Here is a 10,179-nt window from a genome sequence, read left to right as displayed (position 1 = left end):
CTTTCTCTTCACGGCAGGTGTTGAAAAAGACAGGACTGGGGCTGGGTGACAACAACCGTACAGCTCTGGGTGACAGGATATATTTTCCTCCGCTCGGTGACAGAAACATGTCGCAGGTGACCGAAACATGTCGCAGGTGACCAACGTCGCTGACTCGTGTTGTTGTCGTGAGCCTGAGCTACGGTGGCCCACAAGTGTTAAAAATGTAAAACGCCCAGATGCATGTGAGAAAAAACGCGCGGGCCGCACTAACACCAAGCTTTGATTTCAGGCAGGGGGCCACAAAATATCCGCAATTGGCCCCCGGGCCGCGAGTCTGAGACCCCTGGTCTAAGTGCAGCATGTTCTGGATCTGATCTGACAGTGTATTTTATTTCTCATTACACTATGATCTTATACAGCGGTGTCTAATAGTATATTAGAATCTCCTATTCGGGTTCTAATTAGAGCATTATTTAAGTATTGTTTATCTTGGATCTAATACGGAATCATATCTTATAAATAAACATATTATAACTGCAAGATGCTCTTGAAGCAGTTAATCTGGACAAAGGGAAGCTGCTGGGGTCACTTCAGGCACACTCACACGGAGCAAAGGATATAATATGGTTACAGTTATAGTTAAAATGCCTTTGTGTTAGTGAGTATCTGAGTCAAATATGAAACAAAAGAAATCCCAAAAACCACCTCAGCATATCACAATATATTACAAGTAGTTTATGTGGACATTAACACAATGTTTCATCCTCAAAGCATGTGGTGCAGACAAATAACAGAGTAAAATTAAAAATATTAACATCATTACAGAAGCCTGTAGGAGACTTTATTCAAATGACAAACTTGAAAATAACATTAAATTTTTCACACATGTATGTGTTGTAGGATTACACTGGACCTGACTTAATGACTATGAGCAAAGCAGGAGAAGCAGTCAACAGGTTCCCTTTGAAAGTCAGTCAGGTGTGAGTGGTGACAGGTGAGTAGTTATATTTCTACAAGTGAAAGAAAACATACATATAGGTCAAATATTTACATATATTACAATATAAACATATATATATATATATATATATATATACACAAATATAACATTCATTACAGTTCTTTTGGGGTCAACATGAAGATGCTCTCCTGTCCTCTTATCAGTGAGGACGTCACTTCCTTGTCACTTGTCTCTTTGTCTGTCCGGGGCAGTGGCAGCAGCTTGTTTTACCGCTCCATGTGCAAAACTGTCAATATCAAAATCAATATCAGTACAACTCAATGGAAATGATCAGAAATAAGATTTAAATTATTCTTTTTACATATTTCAATAAGTGATAAGTTGCTGAGAGACATGAGTCTGGTGGTTCTTCTGATCCCAGTTCCCAGCAGAGATGCAACCAGCTGTGGGTCTCAGTGCAGACCAGTGTGGTTCGGACTGACAGGACACAAAGGACACAAAGATCCACTGTGACGTACAGGATTTATTGTTGTTGGACACTTACTGTGATGAATCTTGAAGAATCAGGGGAGGAAAAAAATGTCACAAAAGGAGTTTCTATGTGGAGGAGTCTGGAAGGAGATGTGAATAAAGAAAATGTTGGAATACTGAAGAATATTGCGTGAGATATTGCGTTCACAAGGTCAAAATCGCATTTTGTGAGATCACTGTAATGTTGACCTTCGACCCTCCATGGAACTGGACACCTCAGAAGACAGCGAGCTTGACCCTGGCGGGCCCAGTGCCCAGCCATCAAGCTGGACACCTGGGAGGCATCACACAGGGCTGCTCTCTCCAGGTGGAACACGGTCGAGTCCTGATCCCACTGCTCTTCCTTCTCACGGAAATGACCGGCTTCATGGAACCACACCATCGCCAGGTGGAGCGAGTCAGGAGGTGACTGAGATGCGTATGTGCATATGTGTGGTTGGACAACCCACTGACTGAGGCTCCAGCTGTTGCCGGCAAAGAGCCACTAAAAAGAGGAAACAAAAGGGGTTAACTAGAGGCGTAAGTTAGCATTATCAGCATTTTACTCCAGATCTCTGCTCTCGTTCTCCTGCTGCAGTGAGTGAGACTCATCATCTCCTGCAGTTCACAACATGTTGTATACACCCATCCTCATACTTACAGATCTGTGAGGGGGAGGGAACAAAGAAGTGACGGAGGTGTAGGTGGAGGTCTACAGGTCAGTGGTCGGCTCCTGTGCAGAAGAGAGGAGAGAGGTTTAGATTAACTTGACTGGACGATTCAAACCAACAGGAAACTGACATCTTTGATTTCAAATGATAAAAAGAAGCGGGAAGATCAGTGGATGGAGAGAAAAAGGGGTGTAGTTTAATTTTAAATTAGAGGAAATACTAAGAGTGAATCATTTGTTTCTGAATCACTAAACTTTTGCTGTGATAAGTTCAACAAGCTTTTGGTTGAAGTTGACTGATTTTCAGGCAGACAGGAGTTTGTCCACTTCATCGACCACATCTGTCCAGGTTTTTACAGTATTTTACAATCACAGGGTCAAAACCTCATTCAACATGAACACTTCACTGTGTGTTGATGACTTCAAAGTTGCAGAAGGTGTTTTTTTCACAAGACAAAAATAAAATATCAGTTTCAACTTGCAAAACACAAACTGCTGCACTCTGAAACCTGCTGAGGATAACGCCATCAACTTCACTTTTATAAAATGAACTTATGCTAAACATTGAAACATGTAAGAAAACCCAGGGAAATAAACCTTAAACATAGGAGAAGATATGTTGAAAAACACAGTGGCTGATGCTGAGTGGTCAGTTAGAGAGACAGTGGGCAAATTTAGGTCCTACAAAATAAAAATACACAGGTAAAATGATCCAGCAGTTAAATGTTGGTTGGATTATTGTTATGAATCTGATAATAAGGTTATTTTTCTCAGCCTGATGTTCACACAGTGAAAAGGGAGCAGGATCAGGAGGATTCCTCTTTACAGTGTGTGTTTGTCTGTGAAAAGGAATTAAAAAGAGTAAAAAAGGAGTAGGTAAACAATTTGTTCTCTCACCCATCGTGACCGTACTGTCGATTAAAAGTAAAAATCATTTCTTCTGGTGAAGCAGAGAGAAAAAAAAAGGAAACTGAACAAATCGAAGGAGTAGGATTATAAAGTGGTGGATATTGCATTTTGTTTGGTGCAAATAAATCAAAAAGTTTTAAAGAAGCTTGAATCTGCTGGATAGCGGCCTTTACAGTCTTGAGACTTTGCGCTGTCTCATTGAAGAACCTCCCTCTGATCCATTATTTTCTCCCTGCATCCTGATGAAGGCATCAAAATTTACATCATGCAAAAAAACACAAACATGTGCATCAAAGTTTAAGACATATCACTGCCTCTTCCTAAAAAGGCACCATTCATAAAGGGTTTAGAAGCTGTAATTAATGCTTGAGTCTTTTGATCAGTGTACTCTGTTTAAATAAGATGTTTTGGCAATGACATGGCTGTGTTTCTATTTAGTGATAATGCACTGAATGTTGGTAAACCATTCATCATCAGATTATAAATGTCAACTTCAAGTTAAAACACAACATACTGTACAACACACTACATGCTGACATAAACAAGAGCATCTGTCTGCTGTCTGATGACCTGCTATGCAGATTTTATTTTCAAAGATCAGGAGGGCGGCGACCAGGACAACGACTGCTTGTGAACGATTTCTGTGACGGGCTTCAGGGGCTCCCAGAAGGTGATGACCTTCAGCAGTAGTTGGGGAAGTATTCAGATTTTTTGTAACAGTACAGTGCATTCAAAACCTCGTCCTTCTCACAGAAACGAACTGCTTCATGGAACCACATCACCTGAGATACGCATGTACATATGTATGGTTGGACAATGCACTGACTGAGGCGCCGGCTGTCACCTGCGACCTGTGAGAAAAGGACAGAAAAGGGGTTAGCTAGCAGGATTAGCATATCATTAGCATATCATTAGCATATCATTAGCATTAGCTTTTTTGGGGGGGGGGGGGGGGGGGGGCGAGGCTGGACGAGCCTGACCCCCAGGCGGCCCTGCGCCCAGCCATCGGGCTCGTTCAGCCTCGCGCGAGGCTACTCCCCCGACACACTCCCCCGACACACTCCCCCGACACACTCCCCCGACACCATATAGGCTCAAATTAGGGTACAAATGATTTTGAGCTTGTAAAGTTATGTTCACAAATCATTTCAAAGTTTGTAGTTTTAAATCAACCTTTGTAAACATGTTAAATAAATCTGCTTGAGAAAGTCTAGTATGAAGGTGGAAAAAAAAACTTGCTTGTCGTTAAGAGATTTGTATTTGTTAATTAAGACACTATGTGAATCAAATCTGAACCAATGATCAGTTGAAAGGTTAAAACAGTCAAAGAAGAAAGTGGATGTCTGTGAACAGATACAGAGCAGAAAATTGTGTAAAACTCAGCACTCAGACTGATGGTGATCACTACAAATTGTGATCCTTGTAACTTCACTGTCACACACTGTGTGGGAACATTTGAGCGCAGAGTTTTACAGTTTCCTGCTGTGTATCAGTGAACAGGTTTTGACAAAACCATTTCTTCTCTTACAAGGTCTTTGTTTAACCTCAACACTGACCATGTGTTGTTAGTTTTGATTCATTGTCTCTTTTTTAACAAATACAAATCTCTTTGACAAAAGCACTTTTTTTTTTCCATGTACAAACTTGAATTTCTCGTGCTAATTTATTTTACAGGTTCACAAGGGTTGATTTACAACTACAAACATTGAAATTATTTGTGAACATCACTTCACAAGCTCAAAATCATTTGGACACTAATTTGAGCCCATATTGATGTGGGGTGGAGTAACGCTATTGACTTACCATTTCTTGCCGGTTGTGGGGACCTTAAGGTGTGGTACAGGCTTGAGGTGGGTTCTGGCATCACTGTGAAAACACATCAAATTACTTTCCATTAGAGGACGCACAGGGACATTTCAAGCAGCTCTTCATTTCACCGTGAAATGTTTTTGAAGCATATTTTCACTTAAAGGGAGACTTTTAAAAATCTTTCCAGGATTCCTGTTAACAGTATCTGTAGTTGAAGCTGTGTGCGGCCACCTCCTCTGAAACCAGTGGGAGCTTCCTGCATAACTCGCACCTGACTGAGTTGATAATGGAAAGTGAAATGTGTATGATCTTGTTAAATGGTGTCTCATGGTATTTTAGGGTCTCCTCTTTGCTCTCTCATCAACAGAGTATAATTCGATGTAACGGTGTCTAAGTACCTTTTGTTTTGGATCTAACACAGGATTATATGTGATTTCTAATGACAGTATAATTTAACTGTAGCCAGCGGTGTCTAATTAGGGTATAACTATGTTTGTTTACTGTCTAATAAAGAGGATATTAATTCTAGTTTTGTCTAATTTGACATAAAGTGCAGCTTGTTATGTCTTATTACAGTACAATAATATAAAGAGTGAATGAGATTTGTATTTGTAAAGAGAAAAACAAGACTTTGAAGAAAACTGAACAAATGATGCCAGTGGTGAGGTAACACAAAGACACTGTGTGTTTGTCAGAATCTGACAACAGTTACAAAGCTGAAAACTGCATAAATCTTTGCACACAAAGTTTCCACACAGCGTGTGATACTGAAGTTACAAGTACAACTTTGACCCCATTTGTGTACTTGTAACATCACTGTGTGGGAACTCTGAGCACCAAGTCTGACACAATTTCCTGCTTTGTATCTGTTCACAGATGCTGAAAAAAGCACCGTCTTTGAGTTTCCTCCCCACTGATAACGCTTGTTCAGTTTTAGTCACAAACTCTTGTTTTTCTTGTTACAAATCTCATTTGCACTTTATTTTATTGTGCACTAATAAGACGTAACAAGCTGCACTTTGTATCAAGCTACACAAAACTAGAAATAATGTGCTCTTTATTAGACAGTAAACAAACATAGTTATACTCTAAGTAGACACCATAAACCACAGCTAAATTATGCTGTCATCAGAAACCACATATAATCCTGTGTTAGATCCAAAACAAATGGTACTTAGACACCGTTACATCGAATTATACTCTGTTGATGAGAGAGCAAAGAGGAGACCCTAAAGTACCATGAGACACCATTTAACAGGATCATACACATTTCACTTTCCATTATCAACATAGTCAGGGGCGAGTTATGCAGGAAGCTCCCACTGGTTTCAGAGGAGGTGGCCGCACACAGCTTCAACTACAGATACTGTTAACAGGAATCCTGGAAAGATTTTTAAAAGTCTCCCTTTAAGTCAAAGGATGACTTTAAAATGTGTTTTAGAGCAGTCTGAGGCCTTTAAGTCAGGAAACTCTGTCTATGAAATAAAGCATAAAAAGATTCATCAATCATCCATTTAAACTCATTTAATACTGTAAGTACACAAGTATGAAAACTGACTAATATAAATCTAGTAGTTTGAGAACAGCTGGCAAAGGTGACGTTGAATAGCAGCTACAGCTGACAATAGTCTGAGTCTGTTTTTAAAACCATTCACTGCTGAGCCAACATACACATGTTCACAACACCAAACACTGATCCTTCTTCTTTAGTTTGGGAAGAGGGTTACTCTGCACAAATGTGTAACACTGAATAAACTGAACTGAGGATCCCTGATGATGTCAGTGGGGAGGTAAAACACAGACACTGTGACAGAAGAAGAGCTTTTGTTATTGTCTGTGAACAGACAGAAGAAAACTGTATAAAGCTCACAGTTCTCTCAGGGTGACGCAGAAGCTACATGAAGCATTTTGACAATATTTTTACTCCTGAATCTGATTGGACAGTGACAGCCCAGTCACAAAGCAGGGGCCAATCAGAGGGCAGGTGGTTCTCATGTCCACGGCAGATCATGAAAGGTGTTGTAGCTTTTCAAGATGGACGACAGCGTGGGCTTGAAAATCGACCACACCTCTCAGGATCTGGACTGTGGTTTCTGATTGGACTGTCGCTGTCCAGTCAGATTCAGGTTGAAAAACGGGGCCAAACTTGCACTTGTAACTTCACCGTCACTCTCTGTGGGAACTTTGAGCTCTGAGTTTAATACAGGTTTCTGCTCTATCGGTGCACAACAGCACTTCTTCTGTCACGGTGTACTTGTTTTACCTCACCACTGATATCATTCAATAAAAATATCACTTGTCAGGGATTCAGCAAAAAAACAAAAATTCATTTCAATGTATTCAGTGTTTCTGAGTAACCCTCTCCCCAAACAGAACAATAAGGACCAGTGCTTCATTTCTAGTTCATTCATTTCCTTTACCATGCAAGTGAGTTATAGGAATAAAACAGTGACTTAAACCTTTGAAACTGAAAACAAAATCTGAACTGAAAAAGGAAACAATGGCGTGAAAAACTTGTAATTCTAATATTTTCATCATTACGTTTGTGTCACTGGTTTTGAGATTGAACTTTGTCACCTTTTTGGTGTTTGGGGGAATTTACATCAGAAGCCTGACAGGAGGCCGACCTGGTTCACCCGGAGCTCCCGAACCAAGGTTCAAGGTAAGTTTTTGTCTTTCAATGTGAGAGGAAAAGTGAGGGAGAAGTTAACTCTTAACAGACATGATGTTGTTTTCACAGAGGTCCGCTGGAACAGGCGGTAACGTTGGCCAACACAAGTCATCCAGCTGACGGTGATGCCGCTCAGTCTCCCGCACCGTGAAGTCTTTTGATGAATAAGAGTTTGAGGCCAGAGTTGCTGCTGCTGCACAAGGTCTCATCAAGGTGCTGACGAAAAAGAAACTCAGCATCAAACCCCAGCACAGCAGAGCTCGGTGCCGTCACAGGAGCTGCAGAATCGGCTCCAACCCCAAACCAGACAGAGCAGCAGGAGATCACCAGGTTTAACCAGGTGTGTCAGCTGACGTCAGCGCTGGATCCAGCAAACCTTTGTTAAAACAACGTCACGTCCGTTAAAAGCCAACTTCACCCATGGATGTATTATAAGAACTGGATGACGGATCTAAAAATGGCGCCATTCAGTTCAATACAAGTTGCTCGCCTGGCGCATACGCCGAAAAAGTTTCTGGCTTCCGGGTTACTTCCGCGTTACGCGGCCCATAGAGACTGCGCAGTAGTGTCACTCCCATCATGCCTTTGGGCGATGAGAACGAGCGAAAAACGTTCTCGATCTGTTGCTGCGCGTTCACGAGAGCTCTGCTGGAGGACTGATGTGTAACAGACTGATCCAGGACCGGCCCGGGGCCTGAAACACGGATTATACAGCAACAACATTCAGGCTGAAGCTTCAGAGCCGAAAGTCACATTGGAACCAACATTTTAAAAAATCATAACCAGGAAAAAATATTACGTTTAAATTGTCTTTTAGGCAATTTTAAGATATTGATGCTGCATGTGACAGAAAACAACAACTCATCAGATAAAGTTATCACGTTTACTTTCTGTCATTGAGCAGCAGATTTATACGACATGTCTTCTTTAAAGAACTGCAGGGCTGTAGTGAAGCTTTATGTCCCGTCACTGCTCTTTCTATGTTTCACTGTTTCACAGATATTTGATTTGAAAATGAAAAATATATCAAAATTATTTTTATAAAGATGTAATTTAAATGATGAATGCCTCTGAACATATAGCTGCTGTACACTGAGCTCACACTGAGGGAGGTAGAGGCGGTGATGAGGCCGGTTCCTCCCTCAGGGACAGAGAGGGGCCGCGGGCTGCAGCGGCTCAGGCCCCCGCTGCTGACCCGGAGGACGCTGCGTCCAGGCCGGACTCAGTTCTAGTTGAACCCGCTGACACAGTGAAGGTCCCTCATCTATAAATACTGAGGCGGTGGTTGTTGATGACAGGTGGTGACCTGCAGTCAGGAGGAGACTCTGCTGCTCACACATCACACAAACTATCACAGAAGCTCAGGGACTGAAATTAAAACACCTGAAGAAACTGACGGAGGAAGAACAATCATGGCGGCGTCTGAATCCAGTGATGCGGCGAATATATCGATTAAAAACAATTACATTCCTGAAAAAAGTGCAAGAAGTGACGAATAAATGCGACAAAAAAAATCACAAATCAATGAACTTGATGTGTAGAAGAAAACTCGCCTTTGTTGTTTATTCACTTTTCATTAACTTGTTCTCGTCCTGACGACGCTGGCAGTAACCTAGCAACCATGCTCGTTCCCGAGACACAGCGGGACCGCGGATAGAGTGCGCGTACACAGTTGTGACGTCACTCAGAAAAAAAGACTCTTCTGGGCTTTGAAAAACTTTTACAAAGGTTAAAACCCCGTGGCTTAAAAATGTCTTAAATCTTTTACTGTTGCGCTCTGTGGGAAAACGCTTTTTGGGCCGCGGGGGCATTTTTCGCTGCAACACCACGAGTGGCCACCGGAAACAGCGGCTGCAAGTCTGAGCGGCGGCGCCGTGTCCAGGTCTGATGAGACATCTATGACGTCACCTCAGCGAGGGCCTACGTCAAATAACAGCGACAGGGCGTCAACAACAGTTACCTGCGGTTTGGGAGCTCCAGGTGAATGTGTGGAGGCCATTGCTTTAGTACACACCTGTCCAACCGGAAGTAATTAATCCTACACACCGCTCCCGCCAACACGGAGACAGGAAGTTAAACTGAAAAATGCTGACAGCGTTTTAAAAAAGTAAATAAATCAAAATAAGACGAAGGAAAAAAACAGGCTCGACACAGAACAACACAAAAATATCAACATTAAAGATTTTAAGATTGTAGTTTTCAATGCCATTGTTTCGTTTCAAGATTTAAAGTCCCTGTTGTCGCCTCATAGTGAGTCCTCCTCCATCAGACAGGATCTCTGACACCGTAAACTGAACACCTGGCGGACTCACCTGTGAACCAGGTAGTTGACATCTGAGCAGACAGGATGTAAGAGGAGGAGGAGGAGAGTCAATGTCGGAGCCCGGCGGGATGGAGACGAGGCGCTGCCGGTGTTTCCCTCACTGCCCGCGGACTGCGCTCAGAGCCCGGGAGGCTCACTGCCGCCATGTTGTTTGTGACCCGGATTTAAAGCTGGGGAGGCGCGAGCTCTGCCCAGTTCCCGCCAGAGGGCAGAGTATAAACAGAGCAGCTCTGCTCTGCTTCTTCTTCGTCTCCTCCTGCTCACCTGCCTTCCCTCATCGTCTCGCGTGTTTCTGCGTGTTTGCTCCCCAGGTGACTTTTCTGGTGCAGTTTGTCATGTGACTG

The 10,179-nt window shown here is 42.4% G+C and overlaps 1 long non-coding RNA gene across 4 annotated transcripts; it reads right to left on the bottom strand.

The window, feature by feature from the left end:
* Nucleotides 1-496: 496 nt before the first annotated feature.
* LOC139628569 (uncharacterized) lies at nt 497-10,179 on the bottom strand. Of its 4 annotated transcripts, XR_011692815.1 has the most exons (8): nt 9,825-10,178; nt 4,836-4,898; nt 3,603-3,883; nt 2,115-2,186; nt 1,664-1,958; nt 1,488-1,554; nt 1,100-1,229; nt 499-992 (listed from the first exon to the last, which is right to left on the bottom strand). It is a non-coding gene; the product is annotated as an uncharacterized lncRNA (long non-coding RNA). The 4 variants fall into 4 exon arrangements; XR_011692814.1 differs by having other exon boundaries at nt 498-992; nt 1,488-1,958; XR_011692813.1 differs by having other exon boundaries at nt 498-992; nt 1,100-1,554.

This window comes from Trachinotus anak, unplaced genomic scaffold (assembly GCF_046630095.1).
Source record: "Trachinotus anak isolate AG129_WGS33_773 ecotype Australia unplaced genomic scaffold, CSIRO_AGI_Tana_v1 ptg000012l, whole genome shotgun sequence".
Lineage (NCBI taxonomy): Eukaryota > Metazoa > Chordata > Actinopteri > Carangiformes > Carangidae > Trachinotus > Trachinotus anak.
The sequence above is the reverse complement of the archived record's forward strand: the minus strand, read 5'-3'. Positions and strand labels throughout refer to the sequence as shown.